The 26,943-nt window shown below is 42.7% G+C and overlaps 1 long non-coding RNA gene across 3 annotated transcripts in view; it reads right to left on the reverse strand.

Annotated features, from left to right (window-relative positions):
- The window catches only part of LOC111960092 (uncharacterized), a 99,017-nt gene that overhangs the window by 8,824 nt on the left and 63,250 nt on the right, over positions 1-26,943 (reverse strand). Inside the window, exons 3-5 of one of the 3 annotated variants that reach the window (XR_002876771.2) lie at positions 22,365-22,424; positions 436-486; positions 1-168 (exon numbers count right to left, since the gene is read on the reverse strand). This is a non-coding gene — a long non-coding RNA (uncharacterized lncRNA). Of the gene's footprint in view, positions 169-435; positions 487-21,728; positions 21,837-22,364; positions 22,425-26,943 lie in introns of those variants that run through there. The other 2 variants (XR_011475022.1, XR_002876769.2) reach the window with 2 other exon arrangements.

Consider the following 26,943-nt stretch of genomic DNA (forward strand, 5'->3'; position numbering starts at 1 on the left):
CAGCACTTTGAAAAATGCTCCTGGCTCCAGGTAAACCCAACGCTAACCTTCGGTTCCTTAAGCTCCCATGCACTCTATTCCCAGGCTGCAGCTGCTAGTTATTAAGGGATGGCCAGACATAATCCTGGTTCAGCAGCCAGCAGCACACCAACCAACGATTCAAAACGACTATAAAGAATAACCAAGGAAAAGAACACAAAGTCAGTTTATCTTGAAACATTCACGTGACTCATTTCAATATTAGGAGGGCAGAGCGATGATCTGGATATGCACACGAGGATGGCTGAATATGAATCCTCACTGAACCTACCACGACCAGTTTGAGACAGGGAGGTGTAAGGGAGGCAGGCAGTCTCAATCTACAGCCATAGRTTAGGAAATATAGATTGAGAAATAAACAAGAGAGCGGCAGGAAAACGGCGTCAATCAACTCACCCACGTCTGGTTCGGAATGAGGAGGCAGCAGCCCTTGTCCCTTGTTGCAGCCTGCTCGACACACAGAGAAAGAGAGAGAGAGAAACGAACTCAGGTTTAAACTCATGTCGACAAGGTTTCGGACAAGATCTTGCAGGCTTTACAGACGGTTACAGGGTGAAAGTGGCACGAGTGGGGAGCGATGGGTTAGTCGATGACAAGGAGACGAAGCGAACCGACGGATGGACGGATATAAGAAYAGGAGGAGAGAGAATGGGTGGTGAGGCTGATGAAGAATCCACCATGTGCAGACAGAAAGAGAGAGAGGGAGAGAGAGAGAGGGAGATGAGTCGGAGAAAACGAGAGGCTACTCCCAGGGGTTTAGGTGAAGTGAAAAGTTCAGAATAACAATAAAAAGATGGCAGGTATGAAAAAAKGAGAGAGAACAGAGAGTTGGAAGAGAGGATGAGCGTGAGCCCTACCACCGCTTGCAGCCAGGGCCACAGCACCAGTGAAGCATACCAGTCTGTTGGCTCACTGAGAGAGAGAGGAGAGGAGGAACACACACACACGTTCACTCACTTTGTTTCGCTGCTGTTAACCTATGCCGCCTTTACTCAGTTGTATATCCCTATTTCATATCCAGTTCAGGTTAGAAGAAAATGTACAGTTTGTTGTCATATATGTCACAAAAGCAAAAAAATATCCTAACTATTTAAAAGACAAAATGCATCAATGGATGTTGCTGCTGTTCTGCTTCCCTCGCTAACATTGATCAATTTTATTTCACCCCCCTCCCTCTCTTTCTCTCAGTGCAGAACAGAAACACAGAAAACTGTGAATCCCAGGTCTCCCACTCTCGTCTTCATGCTGAATGGCAGGAGACGAAAAAATATTTTTCCCAAAAAATGTGGAAATATTATCCAGTAATTTGCCTGCTCAGATGTAATAATTTAAAACAAGAGGCCCACTTCTCTGTTGTATCAGCCGGAGAGACAGATAGAGATAGAGACAGAAAGAGAGGAGAAGGAGGAGGAGGAGGCTAAGGAGGAGGAGGAGGAGGAGGGAGATGAGGAGGGGGAATGAGAAAGTCGGCCGCCTCTCGCTTTTCCACCTTTTCAGTGTTTTATTCAAGTCTGTTTCCCGTCAACAAATCCTCTGTTTTCCTTGATTTTCTTCTTGCACGTATTCCTCTCTGTCTCATACGGTCTCTCTCACTTTCCCTCCCTCTCTGTGTCTCTCTCTCTCTCTCTCTCTCTCTCTCTCTCTCTCACTGCCTCACTACCTCACACATGCCCGACATCATTAACACTATCCTTCAAAAAGAGAATGAGAGGAGAGAGAGAGCAGAAAGAGAGAGCAGGTCATAGAAACATAGCTACATGATGTGCTTGGCTTATAGAGGCTACATTTAATCTCCACTGGCTCCCCCAGGCTTTGATACGGAGAGCGGAAAGAGAGGGGGAGAGAGCGAGGGAGAGATGATGGGGGAGGGACAAATATAGCTGAGGGGGAGGCTGGCGACGTACAACACAATGTAGGTTCAATTCAACGACGGGGAGAGAAAAAATTCCCTAGACCACACTGCCCTCTTCATTTCTCTCTGCTCACTCTCTCTCTTCATCTTTCCCTCTCTGGGCGCGTCTGCTCCGGCTAACTAATCTCCAATCCTCTTTGACTGCTGTCTCMCAGACTGTGCATTGTATTGGCTTCTCCTGTTTGGACTGCAATGAAGGCTCAGTGCCGACGGTTCTCTCTCNGTGCAGAACAGAAACAAATGCAAAATTGGAAGAAGGGAGAAAGGAAGAAATAAAACTGAATCCTAAGTCCCCCGCTCTCGTCTTCATGCATCTGTGTTGAAAGGCAGGAGATGAAAAAATGCTTTTCCAAATAAATGTTGAAATATCATCCATTAATTTGCCTGTACAGCTGTAATAATTTAAAGCAAGAGGCCCACTTCTCTACTGTATCAGCCGGAGAGACAGATAGAGACAGAGAGAGAGGAGGAGGAGGCGGAGGGAGAGGAGGAGGAGGAATGAGAAAGTCGGCCGCCTCTTGCTTTTCCACCTTTTCAGTGTTTTATTTAAGTCCGTTTCCCGTCAACAAATCCTCAGTTTTCCTTGATTTTCTTCTTGCATGTATCCTCTCTGTCTCATACGTTCTCTCTCACTTTCCCTCCCTCCCTCTCCGTCTCTCGTTTTCTCTCTTTCTCTCTCTCTCTCACTCTTCCTCGCTCTCTCTCACTCACTGCCTCACACATGCCCGACATCATTAACACTATCCTTCAAAAAGAGAATGAGAGGGGAGAGAGAGAGAGCAGAAAGAGAGCGAGAGAGAGGGGCGAGAGAGAGCAGGCCATAGAAACATAGCTACATGATGTGCTTGGCTTATAGAGGCTACATTTAATCTCTACTGGCTCCCCCAGGCTTTGATACGGAGAGTGGAAAGAGAGGGGGAGAGATGATGGGGGAGGGACAAATATAGCTGAGGGGGAGGCTGGCGACGTACAACACAATGTAGGCTCAATTCAACGACGGSGAGAGAGAAAAAATCCCCTAGACCACACTGCCCTCTTCCTTTCTCTCTGCTCAGTCTCTCTCTCCATCTTTCCCTCTCTGGGYGCGTCTGCTCCGGCTAACTAATCTCCAATCCTCTTTGACTGCTGTCTCCCAGACTGTGCATTGTATTGGCTTCTCCTGTTTGGACTGCAATGAAGGCTCAGTGCCGACGGTTCTCTCTCTCTCACTTAAAAAAAGCCTGATGCTACCACTTTATAATTTTCCCTCTCGTTTAAAGAGCGCCCGTGCGCCCCCCCCCCCAAGCCCTTCTCCACCGCAGCTATCCTCATTTATCACCATCCTTTCGTCCAGTCCAGATACAGCCAGTATTCACCGAGGCGCTAATATTAGACTGGCTTTGACAGGCGCCGAGAACCCACAGCAAACAGACAAAGACTTGTGCATACACACACACAAAGACACACACACACTAACAGACATACATACTGTGTCTGTAAACAGCATGGCTGGATTAAGTCATGCAAAAGGGAATAAAACAAGCAACAGACGATTAATTGGAGTTGATGCAGTGCTCTAATTTAGAGTCTGCTGGTGGTACATGTAGAAATAATGCAGGGCGTACTGTATATCAGCACAGACCCAGACCTGAAAAAGAAACCAGCCTACGTCATACAATACGCCAAAGTGTACAACACAAACACAATCAAACGTAGCACAACACGGTAGCACAATATTGTGTAGGTAGGTGTCTGAAACAGAGTAGGCTACATGTGGTGAGTGTGATTGACATGTGTCACTCAGGCTGACAAGCGCAGGAGGACAGTATCGGGTCAAAGCAGTAGAGGGCACTTCTATATGTTGTGGATGTTTTAATTCATAAATGCTTTACAAAGATGCATTCTGTACAGAGGCAGTCACAGTTAAACACTAACAGATGTGTAACATACAGCAACATACTGTAAGTCAGGTTTATAGATAGTGGTTAACGGGAATATTGGATGATGTAAACTGTACTTTTGTGTCCATATTTCTACRGGGAAGTAAGACAAAGATGATGCTGATTCATACAGTAGGGTGAACATTCACTATTGAAAAATCTACAGTGAAGTTTGGTATTGATAAAAGCACTGCTATAAACACAATTAAAAATATTACATAGACAACTAAGCACATCCCWATCAAATCTTACAAATAAATAAATATGGTTGGCATGAACACATACTGTAGGTATTTTCAGTGATTTTTTAAGTCTGTTACTGAACATTAATTACAATTCTAATTCACAATCCATGATTCAGGTATAAGATATCTTTGTAGATATTTTGGTCTACTGTAGCCTTTACAATTACAATGTAGTAGCTTGCCTTGACAACACTTTACAMTTGAACAAGTCCTCAACATAGCTACGATGGAATTGAACCATTGTACATGCCTTAAATCATAATGTATTTGAGCACAGAGAATGGTGAACCAATGTGTTGAAAAGACGATTCATTATCAAAAGACAAAAAAAAGATTGAGTGCACAGATGCGCCTTGGAGTGGAGGTCCTGGGCTGAAACACTTGTTTGTCTGTCACATCTCTTTTCCTKTGGCTATGATTAGCAGCAAAGAGAGCTGCGACGAGCGGCTCACCCGACAGTGCTCTGGACCCTCTCACACACACTGATCTGGTTTGGATTAGTGCATCACGGCTGAGATTACACAGCACACAGGCCCTGACAGCCACCCCAAAACACACGCACACGCACCACACACATAGGCACACACACACACTCAGGCACGCACACACAGTCACACACACGCTGGTGCACATGCTGGCATGTATGTACGGACATGCTCACGTGTGTGCGAGCGCACACACACAAACAGATAAGACACACACACACACTATACTGCGCGTTTAGAATACACCTGAACCTTGAGATGCAGTCTCATTGTTCTCTTCATTTGCCCAGGTAGTCACTGCCTAAACCTCAGTCTCCAACTGTCGGACAGCACAGTGGTTTGACCAACAGGGGGCAGCCTTTTGCTCTATTACAACAACCAATAACTGGATACTCCAAATCCAGGATTGGGAGACAGGGAGGGAGATGGCTTGCAGRCTTCAACAGATTATATATACAGTACAGGGACTTTGTTATATCTTTCAAAGGAATAGTAAATCTCATAGTGCAGCTTCTCTCACACATTCTTAGAAGGCGATAGCCTACACGGTAGGTTTCTTACAGACCTATACATTCTCACATACAGTAATCTCCAAAAGGATAATAAGGAGTGGAAATATGAAATCATTCCATGAATATATTATATATATTATCTAAAATCTAAAAGGTAGATRTCACATTTGTCTCTATCAATTTTCTTTGGAACTGCATGTTTTGTTTTTCATTAATATGTTTGGTAAATACGGCAAAGTACTTTATTTATGGTGTAAAAGGTCTATCATAACTCTCCCACCGGAGTGCATTAGCAGTAGAGAAAGCCTGGTCTCAACAAAGCTGTGTATGCTTGGCTTTCCATCACAGCTGAATTGTAAACGGAATATTTTATTATAAACTGGGTGGTTCAAGCCCTGAATGCTGATTGGTTGACAGCCGTGGTATACCATGGGAATGACAAAACATTTATTTTTACTGATCTAATTCTGTTGTTAACCAGTTTATAATAGCAATAAGGCACCTCGGGGGTTTGTGATATATGGCCAATATACCACAGCTAAGGGCTGTGTCATGAGAACAGCCCTAAGCTGTGGTATATTGGCCATATACCATACCCCTCAGGCATTATTGCTTACATATAGTGTGAGTACAGTGAAAGACTGTTAAAGTAAATGGAAATGTTGAAAAAATAATGTGGACTGAAATACGTTGTTGCAAAATGTTTTAATTGAGTGCCCTATATTGAACAAAACCCAGGTATGCAAAATAGTTACGGGTTTATGCATAGATTTTCTGATGAGCGGCTCACATACACATATCTACTGTAAATTACTAGTAGTATCAGCAACCTTTTCTTAAGGATCAAACTGKKTTTTTTTCAATTTTCGCCTAAAATGACATACCCAAATCTAACTGCCTGTAGCTCAGGACCTGAAGCAAGGATATGCATATTATTGATACCATTTGAAAGGAAACACTTTGAAGTTTGTGGAAATGTAAAATTAATGTAGGAGAATATAACACATTAGATCTGGTAAAAGATAATACAAACAAAAWAACATGCGTTTCTTTATTCTTTTTCCCCCTGTCATCTTTGAAATGCAAGAGAAAGGCCATTATATATCCAGGTCGCAATTGTAAATGAGAACGTGTTCTCAATTTGCCTACCTGGTTAAATAAAGGTGAAATAAATAAAWWAAATAAATAAATAAATATGACTTAGAACTCTAGGCACAATTTAGATTTTGGCCACTAGATGGCAGCAGTGTATGTGCAATGGTTTAGACTGATCCAATGAACAATTGCATTACTGTTCAAAATGTTGTATCAAGTCTGCCCAAATGTGCCTAATTGGTTTATTGATAACAATTTGGTGACAAATTGTTAACAATTTCTGCTTATTGTTTAGTCAGGTGTATTGGATCATTTCTGTTGACTGTGTTGCTCATCTATGTTACCTCTCAGAGAGTTGACATGTATGAAAATATGCAGAAGAGGAGATGGTAGCACATCTAAATGCACTGTCACTTTCAGGTGACTTACAGTAATAATAAAACATTATGAAATAATGTTAAAAAAAAACATTTGAATCTCAACTGGACTTCTACTCTACTAGTCAGTCATTTCAACTGTGGTCATTTATTAAACAGATTGGATCTCTAAGCCCTGAGACCAGACACATTATAGCAAAATTCAAGACACTTGAATTATATGAYGAATTATCAAGAATCTTCAATTTCTTGACCATCCATTCCTGGTGGCTATATCAAGTAGTCTTAGACAGACCTAATGAAGTCATTGTGATTCAACTAAAATACGTTGGTAAGGCTTCACATGAAGGTATCCTATTTAGCAGGGTTTTATAAAGGGTTTTTAAGTAGTTTATAGACTGTTCGGATTGCCAGAGTGCTTCGGCTAGCACATCGCTGCATGTATCTGCTATACCACAAATCACAATTATACAATTTCAACCAAGTTATAACTGTTTATTACTGATTTATAAACTATCTTTAAAGGATTCCTTCACCATCAATAAATATGAATAAACTCTGCAAAACATTTAGAAACTCTTCATAAATAAAGTGGGACCAATACTAGGTCACCTTTTTAAGAAAACCTGTGTTAACAAGGGGAAACTTAAAAACTTGTTGAGTTGAGCACTCCTCTCTCATCCTATCTCTCTCTATCTCTCTCTCTCAACCCAACCTCTCAGTTTGAGGTTTGGCGTGGTGGAGATGCTGAGTCATCATGCCTGTCAAGTTGTTGGCTCCTTGCAGTAGGCTGCCCCATGGGCAGGAGTTGTGCCTACCACAGGGAAAGCTAGGAGGTTGTACAGTTATCTCCCAGGGTGTAATTCTCAACTATACAACCTACTACCTCAGCCTGGGAGCAAGCAGTACCGCAGTCCTGGAGTCACTGGGTAGCAAAGGACAGCGATGACAGTGAGTTGCAAATTGTGGTCGCAATGGCTCAGTGGGTTAGAGCATGGTGCTGCTGGCAATGCCAGGGTTGTTGGTTCGATTCCTGCACGGCTCACAATAACGTGTACTAAATGTAGCCTACTGGGTCACTGTCAACTTTAAGCTGCTATGGATACTGTAAGCCTCTGAATACGAATCTTCTAAATTGCCAATCTTTAAATAGAGGAGAGACATTCCACCAATGTACAGCACCACCATACCTAATATTTTAGTGCCTGGAACTGTATAGTATTTAAGAGTGATCTTAAGATACTATATGACATACCTGTCTCATTACAAAGACAGAGAAGAATGCCGTCTTATTGGTTAACACTAATACCCATGGATTCAAGAGTGCAACAGTTTGGGTGAAGGTCAGCTGCATGGGCCACACAGACAGAGACCAATAGAATCAAGCTTGTGAGGTCAGTTAGCACAAGTTCGGATCTACGGGTTTGTGGCTGTGGGCAGGTTTCTTCCATCCATACGTTGGGTCAATCTACAGTAAGGAGTCAAGAGTATACAATACCTAATAACACGATGAAACCACTCATTATCAAAATAATATTCTCACAGATAAGCTTGATATGGTGACTAATCGTATCTACAAGGAGGAAATACCTTGGGGCAATAATAATAATACAAGTTAGCAGGCTTATCTACACCTTTATCAATGGCAAAAGGTGATATGCAAATTGTTTTATCATCCAGTATTTTTAATTACATTTTTTAAATATGACGGAATTTATTACCCATTTATTAACTACTATTTAACATATAATCTTGCAACAGTGTCATGGAAATTACAATAAATTATATTTGTAATTGTTATGAATGAGGTTACAATAGTGACTTCAGTGAATATAGTCTCCTCTTTAAGTTTAAGAGAATACTAGGACAATATTATGAAATGGATTATCAGTGTTTCCAATGACAAGTTTATTATGTAGTGTAGAAGATGTTTTAGGATACAGTAAAGCAGCCACATCACCTGGAAAAATAATTACTTAGAAAAGTCTAAACACACAAAATCCTATTTGATCCGAAGTTACAGTCAATTCTAAGTAAACAATTATAGTACTCAATATCTCTTTGTCAATGATTACTTTTAAACACATTTGCTTAAACTGAGGTTTTCATACTAGGTACATAGATAGTGAAAATACATTGCAGTTCTAAAGAAATGACCTGCTTATTGCTCAAGTGTCACTCTRGGCTTACACATTGAGTGCCGAACTGAAAATGGAGTAAATCATAATAAAAACTTGAGAGGATGTGTGAGAGGATGTGTGATATTTGAATGGAGTTTCACCTCCAAAAAATGTATGTTCAAAAGTACCCTTTTCTGCTATGAATAGATTCTCAAAGCACTCCAAACCACTAATTCAGAAATAGATACTTTACGCAAATTTAAAAAAGTGACCGTCGTTCTAACCCAATCCGGTAAACATCATTCAGGCTTCTTCTTCTTCAATTACAAGCACGCAGCTCAGTGTTATCACTAAGACTGATCCCAGATAGCACTAAGGCTTACAAGCATTGCTTCTAACTATGTTGTATCACCTACTTGGAAAAGTCCAACTCCTCAAAAATCCAACCCTCCTTTGCTATAAAGACCGTTACTAGTTCATATTTCTAGCGATAGATTCTAATTGTCTGTTTTCATACAACACTAAAACCTAAAGAAAATGTCTACATAAGATAACTACAAATCAGACTAATTGATCAAACAAGTACTTGGGCATAGATGTAGTCTCAAAAAGCCTCTTGTTCAGTACAGTATCTTCCCAGAAAATCATGTCTAACCTAGCAATCAAAGTAACTCAATTCAATTGCATTGATAGCAGTAAAACAACAGAGTAACACATCTCGTGAGGATTTACTACAAATACATAGCTTTTTTGGGAACTGATCAAATTGGACACTCCCAACCTAATATAAGCCATAAACTATGCAGATTTGAGTTGTCCACATCCTACATGAGCAGAGAATGAATTTAGTAAATCAACTCATTTGATTTGAATTTGATTGAATTAATTTGAAGTTTATCTTGACAAGTCGTTGTGATTGTGAACAAGGTGTCTTTGATGATTGTGTTTCATAATCATTTCCGTCATTTGGGGATAATTAACATTGCCTTTCTAAAATGTATTGTTGTTAACTGAACTAAGTGGAGGAAGACAAAATAGTATTGCTGCGATCGAAAAACTCCTTTAAAAGAGGTACTGCTGTTTGTGTATAAATTACATTATATTTCAAAGAGGGCTAACTGCAGTCATCTCCAAAATCCATATTTAGGATATTTCATTACTTGTTCTTTAGACTTTGAGTCCCACAAACCAGTCTGCTGTTTATTTTACCGGCCTGCTCACAGCAGTGAGAGCACATCCCCAGGAAACAGTTATTCATTGAATCACACTAACACTACAAAGCTTAAGACTAAAATGCCTCACTCCAGGTGTATCAGTGTGTTGACCCATTTTTCTACCACCTACACAAATCACATTGAAGAAATATAGTGGAATCGTTGCTTGTATATAGTTAACAAACCAAAAGAGAAATTCTTCGAGGTGCAACGTGAATTGAATAGACTTCAATGTATCGAAATGGAATTGCATGCTTCACGTCATGCATTGGTTTTCTACCGTTCTGAAATTGTTAAGATAATCCATCCACCTCTTCATAGATAAAAATACCATATGGGAAACATCTTATTGATCAAAATGAGGATGTAAGATAGATATTTTAGCAGATAATTATATGTATTACTGTGAAGTGACAAGTGGCCTAAAAGAAGAAGTCAATTTGAACTTTCAGAGCCCAAAGTTGGTTTCTTTCTTGTTTCCCTCCACTTGAGTTGAAATCAACAGATTTGACTTTGAAGCTGCTGCCAAGTTGTTCAAACTGTGTTAGTGGGGCTGTGCCAAGAAGTTAAAAGACACCTTGAGAATAGTGGGACAAAAGGGGCAGCGGGGGCCAACCACACCCTAGAAGCCCTAGCATCAGACCCAGTGGAGCAGAGCCCCTCGCCCCTGCATGGGGGTGGAGAGGTTAAATGCACCAGGGCGCTACCGTGAACACACTCAGAGAGACAGAACAGAGCACAGAGCACAGACCCTGGGATCGCTACAGCCACCACCACCATCGCTCGACAGCAAGCAAACACAACAACACTAAGACAATCTGAAACGCAGGGAGATTAAAAGAGAGGTAGGTACGCGACACGTCATCGAAATGCCTAGAAATGCAAACAAAACGTACAGCCAGGAACAGGTAGGCCCTATCGCTACACTGAAAAGTGGAAACACCACAAAAAAATAAAGTTATAGCTACGGTTGAAACAGTGAGGTTGGAGAAACTATATGAGARCGAGAGAGAGAGAGAGAAAGCTGGAAGACGAGGAAGAAGCACCAGCGAGCTTGAAAGCATGTTAATAATGACTTACCGATTGTCTTTTTATTGTTTCCAAATGTTTTCTCTCTACTCAGGGCGCCTACAGCACTTGGCAGAAGGTCCACTGTGACCCACAAGGAAACAAAACACAAACATGCAACTAACGAACCCATCAAAAAGGCAATAGAAAAGAGAGAAAAAGTGAGACAAAGAAAAATAGGCAGAGAGAGAGGAAGGAAGAGGAAGGAAAGGAAAGCTGGCTGAGAGAGAACTAAAAGACAAAAAACTAAATAACAAAGATAGATTTCCCTGTTTATAAGAGTTCGATTTTCRTCATGATAATGAAACGATAAATAAGAAAGAACGAATATTTTCAGCCAGTAAAACCTCTGTGTTCTACTAACCGGGTGCCTGCTTAACGGCCAAATGACAGGCAACATCTGTTTGTAAGAAAGCCAAGATCGACTCTTAAAAAAATGGTCTTGATTCTCTCTTTCACTCTCTCCATCTCTCTCGTTCTCGCTCTCTCTCTCTCTCTCTCTCTCTCTATTGCTCTCTTTCACTGCCTCACTCTGTTGAATAAAAGCGAAAGAAAGAAGAGACTGTGGAAATTCGTCGAAAGGGAAAATGGAGTTGTGCCCCAGCCCCTTCACCTCTTTAACCTCTCCCCTTCCGCTAAAGCTTCTCTTTCCCATCTCGAGAGAGAGAGAGAGCCCAGGTACACCACAGTCCTCCCCCCAACACACACACACCTCTGCCGTTCCCCCACACCTCCCAACAAACACACACACAAGCATAGACACGCACACAACCACATGGGCACAGACACATGCGCACACATACACACATGCGCACACATACACACATGCGCACACACACACACTCTTGGAAGACTTCCCTGCACCAAAAATAAATACCCAATCTGCAGTTCGCTTTGGCCCCAGACTGATAGAAAAGAAGAAGTCCTTTTGGCAGCTTGGCTATCATTACTGTAGCAGATCCCTTCACATAGATGCAAAGCGTTCCCCCCACAGTCTGGAAGTAGCTCCAGATACAATGTCACTACTACTGCTAACCCATGTGTCCTCCTGCTATTCTGAACTAAACTAAACACACACTGCCGATATCTATTGGCCGCGTGTGTGTGTATTTCAATGAAAAAGGAATCCACTTTCTCCATTTGAGCTCCCATACAGTATGGTTTCCAGGGGATGTGCAGGTCACTGGGCTGTACAGTAATCACTGGATTACATTCATGTTGTAGCACATCTAACGATCTGAGGTGAATAAATAAATATAGCACTGAGCAATGCACACACATATAAATCACGACGGACAAACCCAAATAAGCCGTCAGGAAAAACAATGATGGCATAAAGTATTAGTTGCCTTGCACTGTTATCGAGTGTGGGCTATCACTATTCAACACACACACACACACACACACACACACACACACACACACACACACACACACACACACACACACACACACACACACACACACACACACACACACACACACACACCACACACAACACACACACACACACACGCGCTTATTAACTTGTTATTAGCATGTATGAGTCTTTAACATGTGTTATAACAAGGCTTATAATGTCTATCTATGTATCCACATTTCTACAATGGCTGGTATTTAGTCAGGATCATTATCAGATGATAATAAGACACTATAAGGGGGTTATGAATGCTTAGGACAAGTCTTATAATGCATCACAACCATTACGACCATATCATAATGCATATAGGCGTTAAGTAAAGTGTTACCGACTTCTCTGAATCCTAGCCTCCGCTTCCCCTTCAATAACCTGACGCTGACACCCTGACATGGGCATACCCCAGGCTGCCAGACAGACAAACAGACAGCCAGCCGGCACAGTGTTTACTTGAGGGGATTCACACACAGCCAGCAAATGGAGCACAACAACCAAAGAGGTCCTATTAAATGACTCATTCCTAATTCTATGACAACAACAGAACACACTGAAGAATACCCATTAGAAATAAACGTGAACCAGCAACCAGCATTCACAGTGTTCTGCATGCTCAATTCTAATGAAGGGTGGAGGGGAAACGGTGTTACATGTGCATTAAAATAAATAAGCGATGAGTGCATGCAGCCTATGAGTGATTGTCTTCATGTTCAATTACAGTAAGACACTGTGTCCCACCCCTTCCAAATTTCCGCCCTCTCCCTCTTCTGCCCCTCTCACTCTCTCTGATATTCCACTCACGCACTACTGCGGCAGCCCTCCACCAATGCCTTGCATTAATCCACACAGCAGCGCCAAAAGTTTTCCAAGCCACAATCGCTCACCCCAGGGATGTCAATTAGCATGAGTTGGCATTGATTAGTATAGTCTAAAATTCTCCTCATGAGTTTATGATTGTTATCTGGGATCGTCATCAACGTCTGAGGAATGTGTCCGTCTGGAATGGAGACAGKACACCACTAAGAGGATGATCGGACCCCAGCCAAGCTGGAGAAGGCCATATGAGCCAATGTATGGAAGGATGCAGAGGGATGAAGTGTGCTTTTGTTCTCCAGTGACTGTGAGATCTGTTCTATCGCCATTGCCTGGCTGTCTGTCTGTCCAGCCCTGTGGCACACAGGCCAGAGGCAGACGCACATCCAAACCCACAAATTCAGAACCAGGATGCTAACCTCCCTTCCCGCTCCTGCCTTTTCTACAGGGAGTCAGTCAGTCAGCTTTCCCTCTCTGCTCCCTCCATCTGTGTCTCTTTACCTCTCTCTCTCTCTCTCTCTCTCTGTGTCCCTAGATGACCTGGCCCAAATGAGCGTCAGTGCCCAGTGGGAGAGGGCACAGCTGGTGTTGCGGGCGACTGCCACCGCCGACAGTCTGTCCTTTCACAGCCCTCCCTCTCTACTTAGCAAGCCCGGCATTAGCTGTAGTTGCTAGTCAGGAGAGAGAGAAAAAAACACTCACTGGCAACAGATGTTGTCGGCCATATTAGCTAGCTGCTAGGACCTATATCTAGGAGGAAGAGGAGGAGGAGGTGGAAGGGAGGGGGAGGAGGAGACAGAGCATCAATGAGAGTAATGTAAAGTATCAGTTCTGTACAATCACAGAAGTGGTGCTTGATAACACCAGGAAGTGTTATGGCCCAATATGGATTGACAGGTACAGTAGCAGAGGGCAACTGTAATGAGCTTTAGGTGTGTATGTGTGTGTGTGTGTGTGTGTGTGTGTGTGTGTGTGTGTGTGTGTACAGAAACACAACAAAAATATATCCTGCCAATGCAGTGGCCAACAGACTGTTAAAGTCAAGGGCCAAAATAAGTGTTCGAAGACAGTGAACATAAGCGGATAACAAATTCCATTTATACATGGCAGTCGTCATCAGCTGTCACAAATAGTGTCGACCATATAATGTATAGCAACAGTTATTTGGAAAATTGGAAAAGAGGTATTAATTGTCACACCCGAAACTGTCAATACCAAAACAAAGTTCTATTTTGTTGTGGTAGTGACAATGTTGTGACACAAACTGCTCTCCCACATATTGCATAGCAGCCGCTGATTGACACGTCAACATGATGAAGCGATGTGTGCATTTACATTGAAATCAAACAGACTAATTCCATTCCGTTGGAAGAGAAAGCAGCTATGCTTTTGGCAAGAGAGAAGGAACAGGGGAAAGAAATCAATACTGGCAGACAAGGTAGGTTCCTTTCTTTTCTTTCTGAACATCAGATTAGGTATAAAAATACAAATTCAGTATGCCCAAAAGCAATTCAAGGGCAAACAGTTCAAGCCGTTGGGATAAGAGCATCAGAACACACACAGATTCTTACTGTAGTATTTTTATTTCTCTTTAACTCATTCTTCATCTCTCCTGCATAACAACCCTCTCAACCCCGAACAGGCTTTAATTTCACTATACACAGCCCGTTTCCCACTATCTCAGTCCTCCTCTCTTTTTCTCTCTGCCTTTCTTCATCTCTTTACCTCTCTCTCTGCCTTTCTTCATCTCTTTACCTCTCTCTCTGCCTTTCTTCATCTCTTTACCACTCTCTCGGCCTTTCTCTCTCTCTCTCTCTCTCATTTACAAATCCTCCAGTGAAGGACAGCCCAAGTGAGCTCCATGGCAACCTGGCGCGTCGCCATCTCATTACACTGCCAATTGATTCTGGTCCTCCACCACACTGCTGTCCCCTGCCAGCCCACTTCCCATCATGCACCTGACAGCCACTGCAAAGTAAATGGTAAGAGATATGTTAGATGGTATGTGATGCTACTGGGTGTACACAAAACAAAAATCTGTAATGGTTTATTTAAAGCCGGCAAGTTAAAAGGCATTATGATAGTTATARTGCATAATACGCACTCCCTTATAATAGCTTACAATGAAATATGATCCTGACTTAATAACAGCTATTAGTGGAYGTTAAAAAATCCAGTATTGTAATGCCATGGAAAGATATGATATGCTACATTCCCATTATTTTACGTTACATAATGGAATTCTTGCATCTGTCCATGACAATAACTTGCTGCTTGGTACAAAAAGTCAATTTTTCATGTAAAAGCCCTCATTATGAGCCCATACCCTGTCAAGTGTTTCTCTTCCTTCCTTCCAAAAACCTTTCTAACCAAGCACGGAAATACATTCTTGTCTATAGCCATGCCAGAAATCCCTTTTCGAGGTCTGAATAGCAAAAGGAGTTTGCAAGATGTGGCTACAGTATAGCACAAGTCCATCGTTACAAGAGGGGTGGCCTTCGAGAAACCAAACAATGAGAAAAAAAAGTAACACATTCACAACTTGTTTCGTAATGTACTTCTCATTCTCCGGGGGTTGTTTCAGGAACACAAAAACAGTGCACATCTGGCGCACACAGGACAGGGGGGAAGCCAGCAGGGAAGATAGTGAGAATGGGACCGAAGAGGTTCCAGCTGAGCCAGATTATCATTTTCAGGGCAACAGGTGGCTCTGCARCCACCACACTGGAACTYAATACCACGCAGGAGGGCCCCGGGCCCCAATCCCAGCCCCCGACTCTGGCCCCTGATCAACGGAGCATCTTCCAGAAAGTAGCCAATTAGGTAAAAATGTGAAATGCAGGAACCCATTAGTGTATGTGTATGTATGTGTGTGTGTGTGTGTGTGTGTGTGTGTCGCTGTGCATGTCTCTGTGTGTGTGCTTGGCCAAAAACAAATAACGATAATAATAATAACGATAATTACACCGATAAATAGGATTAAAAAAGGGAATCTCATGCTTATCTGAAAATGTGCGTCCATTCTCAATACGTGTCATTATTGTCATTATTGAAATCAACATGTTAACCATAGTTATTGGACAACTGCTCATTTGGATGGAAATTTATGAAAAGTCAGTGTTGAAAAGGCAACTTTTAAATTACCTTGCTGTAAAACAGTATATCGGCAGATATATCGGTACATTTTGTTCCCCCCAAAAAAATCTAAATCGGTATCGAACCCAAATAAACATATTGGTCAGGGTCTAATTGCCTTATAGTGTGTCACTAAGTACTAAAGCCAAAGGAAACTGGCTCTAGCAATTTTTATTCCMAGAAAATCACTACATAGCTTTTTCTTGGAGCTGTGCCTTTAAACAGCTTGGAAAATTCCAGAAAATTATGTCATGGTTTTAAAAACTTCTGATAGACTAACTGACATCATTTTAGTCAATTGGAGGTGKACCTGTGGATGTATTTCAAGGCCAACCTTCAAAYKCAGTGCCTCTTTGCTTGACATCAKGGGAAAATCAAAARRAATCARCCAAGACCTCAGAAAAAATATTGTAGACCTCCACAAGTCTGGTTCWTCMTTGGGAGCAATTTCCAAACGCCTGAAGGTACCACGTTCATCTGTACAAACAATAGTACGCAAGTATAAACACCATGGGACCACGCAGCCGTCACACCGCTCAGACAGGAGACGCGTTCTGTCTCCTAGAGATGAACGTACTTTGGTGTGAAAGTGCAAATCAATCCCAAAACAACAGCAAATGACCTTGTGAAGATGCTGGAGGAAACAGGTACAAAAGTATCTATATCCACAGTAAAACGAGTCATATATCGACAACCTGAAAGGCCGTTCATCAAGGAAGAAGCCACTGCTCCAAAACCGCCATAAAAAAGCCAGACTAAGGTTTGCAACTGCACATGGGGACAAAGATCGTACTTTTTGGAGAAATGTCCTCTGGTCTGTTGAAACAAAAATAGAACTGTTTGGCCATAATGACCATTGTTATGTTTGGAGGAAAAAGGGGGAGGCTTGCAACTGTCTCTTATACACATCTAGATGTGTATAAGAGACAGTATTGATGCAACATCTCAAGACATCAGTCAGGAAGTAAAAGCTTGGTCGCAAATGGGTCTTCCAAATGCACAATGACCACAAGCATATTTCCAAAGTTGTGGCAAAATGGCTTAAGGACAACAAAGTCAAGGTATTGGAGTGGCCATCACAAAGCCCTGACCTCAATCCTATAGAAAATTTGTGGACAAAACTGAAAAAGCGCGTGCGAGCAAGGAGGCCTACAAACCTGACTCAGTTACACCAGCTCTGTCAGGAGGAATGGACCAAAATTCACCCAACTTATTGTTGGAAGCTTGTGGAAGGCTGCCCGTAATGTTTGACCCAAGTTAAAGAATTTAAAGGCAGTGCTACCAAATACTAATTGAGTGTATGTAAACTTCTGACACAATGGGAATGTGATGAAAGAAATAAAAGCTGAAATAAATAATTCTCTCTACTATTATTCTGACATTTCACATTCTTAAAATAAAGTGGTGATTCTAACTGACCTAAGACAGGGAATCTTTACTAGGATTAAATGTCAGGAATTGTGAAAAACTGAGTTTAAATGTATTTGGCTAAGGTGTATGTAAACTTCCGACTTCAACTGTAGATGTTGTTGAGGACAATTTAGATTGGCCATAGTATAGCAAGGGTTTTATTGCATACTAATAGTGCATCTCACCACACTGTACAGGATAAAGTGAGGGTAGCACAGTAACAGTTCATTCAAATCTGTCAAACTGATATTGATCTCAATGATCCATTCTCAGAAAGGTGTAAACGCAGAAGAATTCTGTTCATCTGGAAGGCCTCGCGTATATAAACCCTCGATGAATCGATAAATGCTGCTTCGAAGATGGAAAATGGCTGCTGGTACTGGGAGTCATAGCTGGTTGCCAATGCGGGTCCCCATCAGCACATGTCTGAATGTACATGGGTTGTTTGAGGACACAGTAATTTATGCTACTCGATCCTGACAAAAGACAGCCAGCAAGCGAGAGAGAGGGTGCCTGGCCCTGGGAAGAAGCATGCCAGGAATGTTAAGAGCTGAGACTGCTGRCTCAGTGCTGCTGGCTCAGTGCTGCTGGCTCAGTGCTGCTGGCTCAGTGCTGCTGGCTYAGTGCTGCTGGCTCAGTGCTGCCTCCAGATGTAAAGGGAGGCTTTATGCTGGCTAGCTACCTGGAGAGAGGCTGCAGTGCATGCTACTTAGCCTGTCCGTTGAGGTAGGAGGCAGGGAGGAAGGAGAGATGGACTGTGTCTCCAATCACACCCTATTCCCCATGTAGTGTACTACTTCCTATTGCTTATAGTGCACTAGGCTACTTTTGACAAGAGCCAAAAGTAGTTCAATACATAGGAGTGGCTCTGGTAGTGGATAGTACTGTATGAGCAATCGGATGTGATGTGAGACACAGCCATGCCCCCGCTCCTCTCCTTCACTCATGACAATGGCCATGTCCTCTGTTGAGTCTATAGTTCTTACTTGCCTTTGATTGACAACCATAAGCCTATAAACTAAGACTCTCCCAGACCGGTTTCAAACACTGAAAACTTGCTAGCTAACATCCTTACTTGCATTTTGTGTGGGTATCCCCTCTACAAAATGAAGAAAACTATTTTGCAACAATAGACACATGATTATAAATAAATATCCAAAGTGTGAGGCCTGGGTTGAGAACATTCTAAAAGACTATAKAGTTTTGATGGCATTTCATTTTGTGTATATTTTGAATGTATGTGTAATGTGTAATTTGAGACCCTCAGCCTCTGCTATGGCTGGGGCTAGGAGAGCCATTACTGAGTAATAGATGTGTGACCTGAAGGTCTGCACCTGCTGTGGGGAGTCCACAACTTCCTCTCTCTCCTCAAGATCTGGAGGAGGCCCATCATTTCTCTTCTGTGAATGACTTCCAGGACCTCTAAGACAGCAGCAGCCAACAGTAGAGCTAGTTGGGATCCTAAGGTCGGCAGGGCTGGAGGCACCACTGGGATTTTCACTTTACCATTAGGAATGATGTACACAGGCATGCACGCACACGTACACAAGCATGCACACACTGGGYAGAGCACAGGTGGCTGGTGGCATCTTAATTTGGGAGGTTGGTCTTATAGTAATGGCTGGAACGGAATTAATGGAATGGTATCAAACGCATCAAACACATGGTTTCTATGTGTTTTAATACCGTTCCCTTTATGCCATCTATTATTATGACCATCCTCCCCTCACCAGCCTCCTGTGGGGTAGAGGATAGCGTATCTGCCCAGAAAATCAGGGGGTGTCAGCTAGGTTAATCTCAATCACKATCTACAACTGTAGAGATACTATGTGTCTGTACACTCTYAGAAAAAAGGGTTCGAAAAGGGTTATTTATCTGTTCCCATAGGAGAAYCCTTTTAGATTCCAGGTAGAACTCTTTTGGGTTCCATGTAGAACCCTCTGTGGAAAGGGTTAGGGTTAGGGAACCCAAAAGGGTTCTCCTATGGGGACAGCCAAAGAACCGTTTTAGGTTCTAGATACCACCTTTTTTTCTAAGTGTATGCAGTGAGTGTCGGGATTTGTAAATATTCACCCTAACTCTTGTCATCATATACTGTAGGCTTATGGCGATGGTCCGGATTTCTCTTGCTATTGAGAGTCGAACTTGGGAGAGAGTTTGCTGGCTTCGCTTCCCTCAAAACACATGTTTCCCATTAATTGTCGAAGGGAACGTTTTCCGATTAGAAGAGCCTGGGGGATTCTGCTAAAAGGACAAGGTCTCTAAATTGTATTCCATCACACATGAAAACAGAGCTCTGTCATCTTGACACAAACTACAGTATGGTTTTAAAGACCTCCAACTCTCAACCTCTAGAGACCCCTTTCTTAGAAAAATAAAAGCTATTCTTTAAAACAATAGTGGTGGTGGGTATATGATAGCTTTTGAAAACTTACAAAACTTAATTGATACTGAAAATTGCATTTGTTTTGGTACTAGACCAGATGCTGCCCACACAGTCAGTTATGGGGTTATGCGTTGATAATAATCACATGAACATGTTCTGTGAGCCTTCCTGACATATCTACAGTACACAGTATGATGAGAGAGTGGGTCAAAAGACTGACGACACTTAGACCTGAACCATATTTCTTAAGGTTATTATTAATATTTGTTCTCTTTTTTTTAATGGCTCCCGAGTGGCGCAGCGGTCTAAGGCACTGCATCCCAGTGCTAGAGGTGTCAATACAGACCCTGTATCACAACTGGCTGTGATTGGGAGTCCCATTAGGTGGCGCACAATTGGMCCAGCGTCGTTAGGGTTTGGCCGASGTAGGCTGTCTTTGTAAATAAGAATTTGTTCTTAACTGACTTGCCTAGTTAAATAAAGGTTCAATAAATACAATCAAAATATCCCTCACTCACTCTCCCTTCCTCTGTCTCTGTCCAAAAGGCTGGTGACACTTTGACCAGAACCCATATACCCCTCTCACTTTTTCTCTCCCTCCCATTCTCTGTGTCTTTCCATCGTGCCAGGCCCCTGCTGGACTAGCTTTGTTTTTTAATAGGGGCTAATACTCAAGCCTGGCTCCTTCCCGTGGGGACGGGCCCTATGAATACCCCCAGTGTGTGCCTGTTCCCTCTCTCTGTTCCTGCTCATTCTCTCAGGGAATGCCAATGCCATGAGGTAAGGAGCCTTTGTACCAGACCAGACCAGAGCCACACACACACACACACACACACACACACACACACACACACACACACACACACACACACTGGTCAAGTGGTGCCAACGGCCCTCAGTAGGTACTATTGTAAACTCACTCACTCTTTCAAGCAGTACTGAATGTCCTACAGAAAGTGTTTGGAATTTAGGAAGCGCATAGATTTTTTTCCCCGTGCCCATTGTCCGAATCAATAAAGATTTCGAAGGTTGAATTCCCACACAGGTTGACAGGAAAAAAAGCAAGGATGATTCCATAAGAGCTGTAACACTTTGTAAGACATCATACTATATCAGCTTTTGACGTCATTGCGCTTAAATGTAGATAAGATTTTGGCTTCCGCATACTGTGTTGAGCTCTCGTGGTCTCGAGGGCTCCTCAATCCCACAATACCTCTTCATGGGCTCTGAACAGCCACGGACCACACAGTGAGTGAGTTTATTAAAACGGCCCCCGATGCAGCTCTGGGGGGCAGAGAGACAGAGTGAAGAGGGCAGTGTGTACCCCCAAGAGGGCATCCAAGGGGTCTTTGTGTTCACTGGCACTGGAGGAGCATGTTCTCAGGCTAAACGAGGCCAGGCCAGGCCAGACCAGACCAGGCCAAGCTAAACAGGCTGCTAACAGAATGCTGAGCCAGCCATGTCTTTGTGCTGTGACCTCTAACGCAGCGGGGCTTCACATAACTCTCTCCCCTCTCTCGTCTCTCTCTGTCTCTCTGTCGTCTCTCTGTGTCTGTCTCTCTGTGTCTGTCTCTCTGTGTCTCTCTGTCGTCTCTCTGTCGTCTCTCTGTCGTCTCTCTGTCGTCTCTCCCCTTCTTTTGGAGGTGGAATCTTTCTCAAGGTCAGTACCAATGGTTTCAAAGGATGAGAGCACTGGAAAGAGAGAAAGAGAGAAAGAGAGAAAGGAGAGCATTGTGTCCTCAAATCGACACACAAAAGGACTAGAGACATCCTTGTGGACAGGCATTGGAAGGGTTTGAGAAGGGTGTGGACTGGAAACTTGGGTTTTGCGTGTCAATGGAACTGACTAGARGGATGAATGACTTTCAGCTCTTCAGTAATGTTTGGTCATGCTAAACAGGTGACCCACAGCTGATTATAATAAATACCTTTACCTAGGCATTTCGATTGCTGACATACAGTATTTCTGATAAAACCTCACGTAACTTTACAATTCATTGTATGTACAGTCGGAAATCACATTTTGATAGAGTAGGGTCAGGTCGACAGAATAATTACTGAGTATGAATCAAAGTAGGGAAAACAAAGACACGGAGAGTTTCAGAGTAGGCCTAGATATCACGATCCTAGCCATATTATCATATAGCGGAACAAAATGATGAAATGGGCATCCTCACAAAGGGCACTCAAACAGTGGGATTAGAGAGAACATGCACTGACCGGCCTCCACTCGTCTCTCTCTCAGTCTCTCCTCAGTCCACAGCCTCTAGAGTACAACATCTGCAAATGGAAACAAAGTTCTGGTCAGATCAGATGMAACAGGCCAAAGTACAGAATTAAATAGAACATTTTCTCTATAGTATATGGGCCAAAGCCTATAACGGAAAAGCGTCCAGAAAATAGATGAAATAATGTACAGTACCATATCATCATATCAACCCATGTGACCCTACAGCGCTGTGTATACCATTAGTGATGGACCATGTGACCATGCTGCAGCGGTATAGCTGAGCAGGTTGTTGACTCGTTTGGCTAATGGAGGGGAGTACAGTATAGCGACAAYAACATTTCCCACTGCTCATTTGCATTAATGCAAATTAATAGCATATCGAAAACCACAAGCAAAGAAGAATTCAAGTAACACTTCCTCCATGTAATATCACACGACAGAGGATATTTCAGGAATTTTCCTGAAATGACAGTGAAATGACAAACTCCCACTTAGTCTTTGAAATGCACTTGATCACATGACACCAGGAGAGCCTTCGGTGGTCAATTGTATGCAGCACTAGTAGTGCAATCAAAAGCTCTTAACAGACTCGCTTAACAGACTTGCGTTGACTCTTTCTTTTGACGTAGGCTACTTCACATACTCAGCCTGTGACCTCCGCACATAATAAAACCCAACTAATTATCCTCACTGCATGAAGTACCAAGAGAGCATCGTCTGTTCCAGATTGGCTAGGCTCTGGGCTCTACACATAGGCCTGTGAGGTCTGCTAGGCTCTGGGTTCTACACATATTCCCCAGGTTGGCTAGGCTCTGAGTTCTACACATAATCCTGTGGTCTGCTAGGCTCTGGGTTCTACACATAATCCTGTGGTCTGCTAGGCTCTAGGTTCTACATATAATCCTGTGGTCGGCTAGGCTCTGGGTTCTACACATAATCCTGTGGTCTGCTAGGCTCTGGGTTCTACACATAATCCTGTGGTCGGCTAGGCTCTGGTTCTACACATAATCCTGTGGTCTGCTAGGCTCTGGGTTCTACATATAATCCTGTGGTCGGCTAGGCTCTGGGTTCTACACATAATCCTGTGACAGCATGGCGGGAAGCCATCGAAAGAACAACCAAAGTAGAGACAAGGAAAAAGACTGTACCCCAGGGAAATGTCAGCATGTATGGTATGGTATGGTAAATTGTAGTTCTCCGATGATCCAAATGCATGGTATAGGATTATGTTCACTAATGTTAGTGTTCATCTCTAGCTTTGTCTCCAATCTTGGCTGGTAGCTCTCCTTGCTCCCTAGCAGTTTGGTTGTTGGCATATGCTTTACTGCTTATGGATGTGTTATTAAGTCCTTATGCAAGGTACCCTCAAACAGAGTGTTACCTAATGTAGATTAGTAAGCCAAAAAGTGGTCTGAAACATCACCATCGCTATCATTACAACACAACCACATATACAGTGTATTCGGAAAGTATTCAGACCCCTTGACTTTTTCCACATTTTGTTATGTTACAGCCTTATTCTAAAATTGATTAAATAAAATGTTCCTCATCAATCTACACACAATACCCCATAATGACAAAGCAAAAACAGTTATTTTGTCATTTTTGCACAAAATTAAAAAATAAAACAAATAATACCTCAAAATTGAGCTCCTTTGATCATCCTTGAGATTGGAGTGATTGGAGTCCACCTGTGGTCAATTCCATTGATTGGACATGATTTGGAGAGGCACACACCTGTCTATATAAGGTTCCACAGTCGACAGTGCATGTCAGAGCAAAAACCAAGCCATGAGGCCAAAGGAATTGTCTATTGAGCTCCGAGACAGGATTGTGTTGGGGCACAGATCTGGGGAAGGGTACCAAAAAATGTCTGCAACATTGAAGGTCCCCAAGAACACAGTGGCCTCCATCATTCTTAAATGGAAGAAGTTTGGAACCACCAAGACTCTTCCTAGAGCTGGCCGCCGGCCAAACCAATCAATCGGGGGAGAAGGGCCTTGGTCAAGGAGGTGACCAAGACCCCGATGGTCACTCTGACAGAGTTCCTCTGTGGAGATGGGAGAACCTTCCAGAAGGACAACCATCTCTGCAGTACTCCACCAATCAGGCCTTTATGTTAGAGCTTCTCTGCAGAGAAGAATGGGAGAAACTCCCCAAATAAAGGTGTGCCAAGCTTGTAGCATCATACCCAAGAAGACTCGAGGCTCATACCCAAGAAGACTCAAGGTGCTTCAACAAAGTACTGAGTAAAGGGTCTGAATACTTATGAAAATGTGATTTAAGTTTTMATTTTTAATACATTTGCAAAAATGTCAATAAAACWGTTTTTGCTTTGTAATAACGGGGTATTGTGTGTGGATTGATGAGAGAAAACCCCCCCCGATTTAATCCATTTTAGAATAAGGCTGTAACGTAACAAAATGTGGAAAAAGTGAAGGGGTCTTAATAGTTTCCGAATGCACTGTACACACTATAGCACTACAGAAGGCTTTTAGTGGCCACCTAAAATGTTGAAGTGACACATAGAGGGGGTTAGGACATGGTCTATCTAAGTACACAGCAACATGTTCAGTCCAAACCCAGATGGAAAGCGGGGTCCGTGGTGTCTATGAGAAAGGGACTGTGACCGCTTAATGTACAAAGAGTTCTGAAGAGCAAACGACACAAAAACACACTGAAATACATTATTCCCATTTGATACCGTTTTAACCTCCAATAATGTGTTTGATCTCTTTTGGAAAAAGCTTTAAAAGCAACRTTTGCTGACTTCAACAAAAGTTGAGTGGAGGAGGCCATCACAGCCCCCTGTATCATTAAAGACAATGACCTTGATCAGCGTGATGGGACAGCTTGGCTCCAGATGAGAGGACAGCTATTTCCATACACTCCATTTATTTGTGTATCTGTTTTAAGAGACTTCCAGCAGGCAGTAGGCAGCGCCATGCTGATAAAGCATAAAAAGCCACTGAGTGTTTTCCCCTAGGGCGACAGCGATGGGACAAGTGCATCTGTGCCAGTGACTGACTGTTCAACTGGTGCCCCAGCTCGCTGGGTGCCCGACTACTCCACTGACTGACTGGCTGGCTGTTTAGTGCTTGGCTAGATGACTGACTGACTGGTTGGATGACTGACTTAATGGCTGGCTACCCGACTATTCCACTGATTGACTGACTGGCTGACTGACCGACTGGCTGAATGGCTGGTTGGATGACTGACTTACTGGCTGACCAAAGAGCTCCACTCAGCACCACCTCCCTGCCTGCGGGGACAGACTGCTTGAGCAAGTCTAAGAGAATGCCCGTCTGATATCCCCTCTGAAAAACTCACTGAGATTTGACTATGGATGGACAATGTTAGAGATACGGTATGGTATAACAGGGTCATTGTCACRGTCTGTTCCATAGAAGAGGGAAGAGAAGCTAGCATGTAWTGCTGCATTCAAATGTTACTCTGAATCTCATTTTCTAGTTGGTGAAATCATAAATTGCTTGGTCGGTCTAATGAGATAGCTAGCCATTACAGTATGAGCAGAAGCTGAGCAAGCTAATGTTGCCAATCATAAATTAGCTTGCTTGCTTGCTAACATTGACAATGTAGTTAAACTAGCTAAATAGCTACATTATTAAGGTTAGAAAATGTGAAAATGTGGAGGGTCGTTCAGCTTGGAGGGCCATTCATATCGTTTTTCCAAGTCGAAAAAAGAAAGGTTTCTGAACATTCTTACACYACCTAAATGCATCATAAACACTTGCAATAAACTCACCAACAATATGTTCAGTGACATTTGCTAAAATGGTTGTAATTCATGACGATGCCAACAACTACGATATGGAAAACAAACACACRACCATGAAAAGAATCCAGTAGCACATTCCAAACAGTAACCAACAGATCTCATAAAACTCTGCACGGGCCAACCCAATATCCCCCTGGAGCTACACTCCAACAAGAATGAAAATATATGGAAAATGGGTTGCCGATTTCTTGGTAGGGATTTTATGTAAAGAAAATCCCATATTTGGTTCAGCATAATAATCCTGTCACTCTAGTGCAGACACCCACTKWATATTCCAAACAATTGTCCAACAGAGACAAATRCTTTCTGCTCTGCTGCTTCTCTTAATTACTGGTTACACTTCTCAATACGAATTTCGGGTGGTCAGCGTCAAACTGAGCATGATAGCGAAGCAATAATTGGTTAATCATTTTGAATCCCGATGGCCAAGGCTGAGTGGGTGCAAGCACGATCGCAATGAACATTTATTTTCATAGAAAATATGTAGCTTCACAAAGAAATGCTGCATAAATTCAACAATGCCACATGGCAAAGGCTGGCACTGTGATGTGCATTCTCCATCTTTTTATCTAAAGGACACAAGTCCTCAAGGACAGCTAGAGCCCACTAATAATAATTATCATGAAAATGGCCAGTTTCTGAATCTCAGGAAAGAGCAGTGCTTAGTCAGTGAGTTTCCATAATGTTTCCATAATCTGCATTTAATCACTCCTTTTCAAAGGAGTTACGTATTAATGGCAGATTTACTTGTGCACGAGATTAACCAAGAG

Source organism: Salvelinus sp. IW2-2015, linkage group LG4p (assembly GCF_002910315.2).
Source record: "Salvelinus sp. IW2-2015 linkage group LG4p, ASM291031v2, whole genome shotgun sequence".
NCBI lineage: Eukaryota > Metazoa > Chordata > Actinopteri > Salmoniformes > Salmonidae > Salvelinus > Salvelinus sp. IW2-2015.